This window comes from Priapulus caudatus, unplaced genomic scaffold (assembly GCF_000485595.1).
Source record: "Priapulus caudatus unplaced genomic scaffold, Priapulus_caudatus-5.0.1 Scaffold150, whole genome shotgun sequence".
Lineage (NCBI taxonomy): Eukaryota > Metazoa > Priapulida > Priapulimorpha > Priapulimorphida > Priapulidae > Priapulus > Priapulus caudatus.
In genome coordinates this window covers 453,485-459,928 of record NW_014577211.1, presented here as the reverse complement: position 1 = coordinate 459,928, position 6,444 = coordinate 453,485, and positions in this window count along the sequence as shown.

The following is a 6,444-nucleotide window of genomic DNA, read 5'->3' as shown; positions in this document are numbered from 1 at the left end:
TAGACTGACCCAGTCCTTTCATGGAACCTACCTGAGCATAGGCGTACAAGATGCAGTTAAAGATGTCAGTATATATATGATCACGAGTTACTAATACATGTATAATTTATATTATATATATATTTATATGTAAATGAAATAATTTATCCATATATGAATCTATATATCAACAGGCATATAGACACGTTTAGATAGAGATATACAGTGGTGAGAGCGGTAGGAGAGAGAGAAAGTTTGTGAGTAAGAGGCAAAAATTAAATTGGGAATGAGAGCGCAAGAGAGTGAGTAAGAAACACTTACAGAAACCGAGAGAAAGTGTGGTAATATATGACGCAGACACACACAGACAGACAATGTTAACAAGATAAGCTTCCTGTTAGTAATTATACTGACAGCAAGGAAATACAGGCTTGCCTTTATCGGGCCCTGCAGAAGGCCTGCATGCTCGAGGCTCCTCTGCCTTGGAAATGCATCTCCAGATGCACAGACAACACGATTTTCTCGGACGCAGACAGTAGGTCACTCAAAGAACAACGAGGCCATCACCTACGTGACTCGCAGACGCAGAGTCTCTACCGACTGCAAAGCCGCCCCAACGTGACCTGCACACGCGCCATCAGCGCTGAGCCAAGGTCGGTCATCCGGCCCAAGTAGGCAACAGCAACCGACCAAGATGCAAGAGATCGCGTAGACGGGATTCACGAGGACAAAACAGGACGCGTGCGGTATATGTATAGTAGTTATTGTACGCGTGCGGTAGTTATATGTACACAACCGCGCTGTGCGTTCCATCGTTTGATGAGCGGCACTAGCACTTACAAACTAAGCCTGGGCGATTGCATTAGACGCAACGCATGTTATTGTTTAATTCGTTTCGTAAACTCCGCGCATAGCATATATTTTTTATCATTTCCCGGTTCGTGATTTCGTAAATTTTCTGTCCGTACTGAGCAGGCGTCAGTAGTACCGATGATATCTGATAGGCCGCAACCACGCTGCTGCGGGCGAAGACGCGCGCGACTAATAATGTCTGAGAGAATGACATTCAGTAGACCAAACAAGGCGCGCTGCACTTTGAATGTGCTTGAGTATGTCACCGAGAAAATAATAACTGCTGCCGGTATGTCAATTGAGACAATACCTTTGAGATTTACTGAAGATATAAATCAGGCAATAATATACCCCACAAATATCACAACCCAGGCAATATCACACCCTGACGATATTATTACCCGACGACCCCGGGTCTGAAAATACCATACAATGACAAAATATTGTAACTGAATGAGACGTCTATCACAATACCACAGCGTGCTAATATCACGCGTTAACAAATTCACACCGTGCTAATATCACTTCATAAGTATTTTCTCTTGAACAATACAATAGGTACTGCCGGTATTACGTAGCGAAGATGAAAGGTTGATATATCAGTATTGCCTTGGAGGATGTTGTCTGATTGAGTATTAGCCTTGATATAGTTGTATGCGGTCGCCGTGTTGAAAATTAATGTGTGGTTAATTAGCAATAATAAATCTAAGGGTGTGAATGAAACTGTTTGAATGTGGTCGGACGCTTTTGGTTCTTACGCGATTTGCCTTTGCTATTACTCAAGTGAATTACTGGTTTCCTGTTATTTATGTGTGCATGTATGCATGTACTTATATATAATTAGTTGTTCAAGCCGAATAGTCCAGTGACTCGCTTTAACTAGAGAACTCCGCGAGCCTAAAGGAAAACTCTAGATATTTTCAGAATCAGCACGTCTGGAGGTGGTTCGGCTGAAACAAAAATTTTAAAAAATGTAAAAAGTTAAAAATATTGATAAAAAATTTTATTTGTCAATATGTGGCGCGTGCATACAGATTAACATCACGTACGTGTGGAATCCACGGTGTATACGCTTAACGGCGCAAGTGGCCTAATCGCAGAACATCTGTCTCATACACTGGGATTTCCAGGTTCGAAGTCCCAGCTGGGCGAACTAATTTGCAGCGGTCTTCCCGGCTGTAATCAACCCTCCTCATGCTAGGAGTCTCACGGGGTTATATCATCTCACCTCCCCTCACAGCAGTAGGTAAGTCTCCCTATACAGGGGGCTGTATATGCATCTCACACTCCCTCAACAGCAGTAGGTAAGTCTTCCCTATAGCAGGGGGCTGTATAATTTCTCTCACCCTCCCCCACGAGCAGTAGGTAAGTCTCCCTATAACAGGGGCTGTATATTATCATCTCACCTCCCCTCACAGCAGTAGAGGTTAGTCTTCCCTATAAAGGGGAGCTGATTATAGTCATCTCACCTCCCCTCAGCAGCAGTAGGTAAGTCCTCGGGTTTATCTCTTCACCTCTCAGCATAGGTATCTCCAGTATGGGGGCTGTATATATTCACTCCCTCACCGCTAGTAGGTAAGTCTTCCCGTATACAGAGGGCTGTTATATTCATCGCACACTCCCCATACGCAGTTTAGGTAAGGTTCTTCCCTATACAGGGAGCTGTTATATCTATCCACCTCCCCAGCACAGCAGTCGTATAAGTCTTCCATATATCAGGGAGCTGTTATCATCATCTCACTCCACCACACAGCAGTAGTAAGTTCTTCCCTATACAGGGGGCTGTTATATCGATCTCACCTCCACACAGCAGTAGGTAAAGTTCTCCCTATACAGGGGCTGTTATATATCTCACCTCCCAACAGCAGTCGGTAAGTCTTTCCTATATCAGGGCCGTGTTATTCATCTCACCTCCTGCCCTCCGGCTACGCGCCGCGCCGCCCGCCACCGCGCAACTCCTGCACGCGATTGGTCATTTTATATATTCATTTTATGCCGTTATTGCGAGGCCCTGACTTTGCTCGCCTTCCTGCGCCCTCCCCCCCATTTCGATAGTGAAACATCGGGTCAGGGAGTGAGTTCATTATAACCCCATCGGTTATGATTCGATGACTCATTTCATGCAGTTTCCGTATTTCCTATATGTAATTGATATAAGTATTAATATATATATGTATATATATATATGATATATATATATGTGGCTGTGTGGTTGTGTGTGTTGTGTGTGTGTGTGTGTGTGTGTGTGTGTGTGTGTGTATGTGTGCGTGTGTGTGCGTGTGCGTGCGTGCGTTGTAGTGCGTTGTGCGTGTGCGTGTATGTATGTATATATAAATTATTAAAATTTCGCCCTACGGTGTTTCAATTCAGAGTTGAGATCCGTACAAGCCGGCGTCTGACAGACGCTTTCGTCAATCAACGTAGGTCCGTTAGTCTACTTACGCGACGAAACCCTCGATCAATCTTCTAGTTGGTATCACGTGCTACACATCTGTCGTCAATTTATCGAGAATAATGCGATATATGACTATATGCAAAAACATTAATAATACCAGGTGGTGATTGTTGGTGCGTATGCGGATAAAAACCTTTACGTCAACATACAGATGTAAGGTTGACTACATTGTGGCTTTATATCTTTATGCGGAATGTGTTGAGTACATTCGCGTGAACTATAAGGAATACAAACACAAAGAACGTCCATTGAATCAAACTAAACATATTTTGACATGACTCTGCAGCTAACTTACTCATTTTAGCCTAGTTTAAATGGCCGTAAATCTAATAATGAGAAATTTCGATATATAACAAGACTTTATTAAAACAACGCTATAAATTAACAACGTATGTAAAATTTACAAAAACGTAGCGTGGCACTGCGTACCGGAACGCCACAGTCGACGAAGCTATATCTTTATATGGGTGATATACTAAACACATCACAATTTAATACTGCAGCACTTATAGCAAAAATTACGACTGCGGAATTACTTAGCTGAATTTAACAAAAAAACACAATAATCAACAACGGCATGTCCTTCCAACATCGATGGCTACTCTAATCCCCCTCTCGAGTCAACATCTCAAGTATTCAAATGAAGTCACCTGACACGCGCGAAAACCATCATAATTAAACACAGCCTAGTTATCCGCTACAGCGAGATGAACACCGCCACCTCTTGAATCAATAACTTCAACAAACCAGCGCGACCATTCTATCAATTTAAAACATCTTCTAAAATAACATATTTAGTTAATGGTCGAACTAATTGCGTTGTTCTATAATCTCAGTTTACACGACCCTCACCAAACCCGTCTTCTGCCCTTGATGGCCGCTGTAATTAAACGCAGATGCCACGAGTTGCGTGGCATATTCTCGTGTAGTAGTGAGGGTGTGTGTGAAGTTCCCCACTCCTGACCGTATAGAGCTTTTCGAATTTGTGAGGTTTGAAATGCTGCAATTTAGTCATACCTACTGGTATGATTTATAAATTTAAGTTCTTACTCATGTTTGGAATGATTTAGAAGTTTCGGGAAATATTGGAAATGATTTTTTTCATGAATCTCAGCATGTGTGTATAATGATATGTGTCGATGGCCACTATATCACTGCTCTGTGAGGTTGCTATTGAATTAAGTAAAAAGTGCAGAGCTGAATAATTAAAAGTAAACAATACCTAGTAACCTGTAAAGCCATCATCCAGGCGGGATATTGAGATTCCAAGCAAGGCCAAATAAAATTACAGCGCTTGAGTATATAATAATAATTATATTATATATAATTATATAAAGAGAGAGGAGAGAGATATGTGTGTGTGTGTGTGTGTGTGTGTGTGTGTGTGTGTGTGTGTGTGTGTGTGTGGCGTGCGTGCGTATGTGTGTGTGTGTGTGGTGTGGTGCGTGTGTATGTGAGACTGACGAGATATTTTTTACGGCAGCACAGTTGCTCGCTTTAAAATGGTAAGTGGGGCTTCCCATAAGAATTACCATCGAAATTATGTTCAAATCGGCAAAAACGCGCTAATATTGTGGACTGGCGTTCGGCTCGTTTCACAAGAACATTCACATCCAATAACAGCGACTGTGTGTCTAAATAGGCACACACTTTAACGCACGTATGATGCAGTTGCCGTAATTAAGATAGCAAAACCTCTTGTTGCTGTAATGAACGATAGCGATCTGCCAGGCCACCCATAATTTTTAAATAATGTGTTTGCACTTAATAAATTAACATTAGCAGCGCCGCGATTGCCTATCAATGGATAATCATGTGTTATCAAATTGATCTCGTAATATTATCAATCATTGGATTACTTTTTTGACAGGCAGCAGCTTGAGTTTCACATATATGTTTAGGCGCCCGTACTTGTGGATAGGATTACCAAACACCTGAAATCTATTAGTTCCACTTCACGCGGTCTTACTTTGGCTGCCATCTGGGAGCTGCATGTCTGAAACCAAACAATGATGGGTTTATTACGTTTAAATAGTATTACTTTGTATAGTATTAGTTTGTCTAACTTTCAGTTATTTGCTAGAATTAGGCTGTGCTAAGTAGTAGTGTATGTGCGCGCGTTTGTGTATATATAATATAATATTTTATATTATACGGTGTATTATTTTATCTTAATGGTGAAATAGTTTCATATTTATGTATGTGTCCTGCATTATTTTCACTCATTAATTGTGATGCAACATATTGTACTGTGTTTATGTATATCATCATTTAACTGTTCTTTCTTTCTGTGTTGTTAGGCTGACGAAGAGACATATGGTTCTTAAATGCTTGCGAAAAAATTGACATCTTATTATAAGTTTACATTTATATATTTTTAATCGCTCTCTCCCTTATATGTACTATATATTATATATCCACATATCTATCTAACTATCTATCTATACCTATCGTAATACTATATATATATATATATATATATATTATTATCCGTCAACCTATCTATCTATCTAACTAATCTATCTACCTATCTGTCTATAATCTATCTATCTGTCTATCTGTCTATCTATCTACCTATATATATATATATATATATATATAATATATATATATATATTTACTTGCATATGTGCGTGGGTGCACGTGCTTGCATGCAAACTTGCGACACAAGGAACCGTATGTAATGTAACTGGGACGGCAAACGACACTAGCACGTGCGCCGTCATCGTCATCAGTTTCGAGGACGATTGCGTCTTTACCACTCTAGCGTTGCCGCTGACACATTGAAGGCGCCACCGTAGCAGATTAGCTGCAGGACTATTGGTGCGGAGTTTTGCTCGCTGAGTCAGGAATGAAACTTCGGGTCTGGTCCAAGAACAGCGACAGACAGCTCCAGTTGTCGTGGTTTCTATAACGCATCTGCACTGCGCCCAGCTTGCCGCTGCAGCGGCAGCGTGATAGATTTCCAAGGCCTGCTGCTGGCATTGACCGCCCCAGCGTGGTGACCGTGCTAGCATTCATCGTTACGCAGTGTTGACAGTCAGATAGTCTCGTCTGTCACGTAGTGGCGGGGGGGGGGGGGGGGGGGGGGGGGGGGGGGGGGGGGGGGGGGGGGGAAATGATGTCACTCTAAAAGCCTGAATATCCATAGTGCTAAT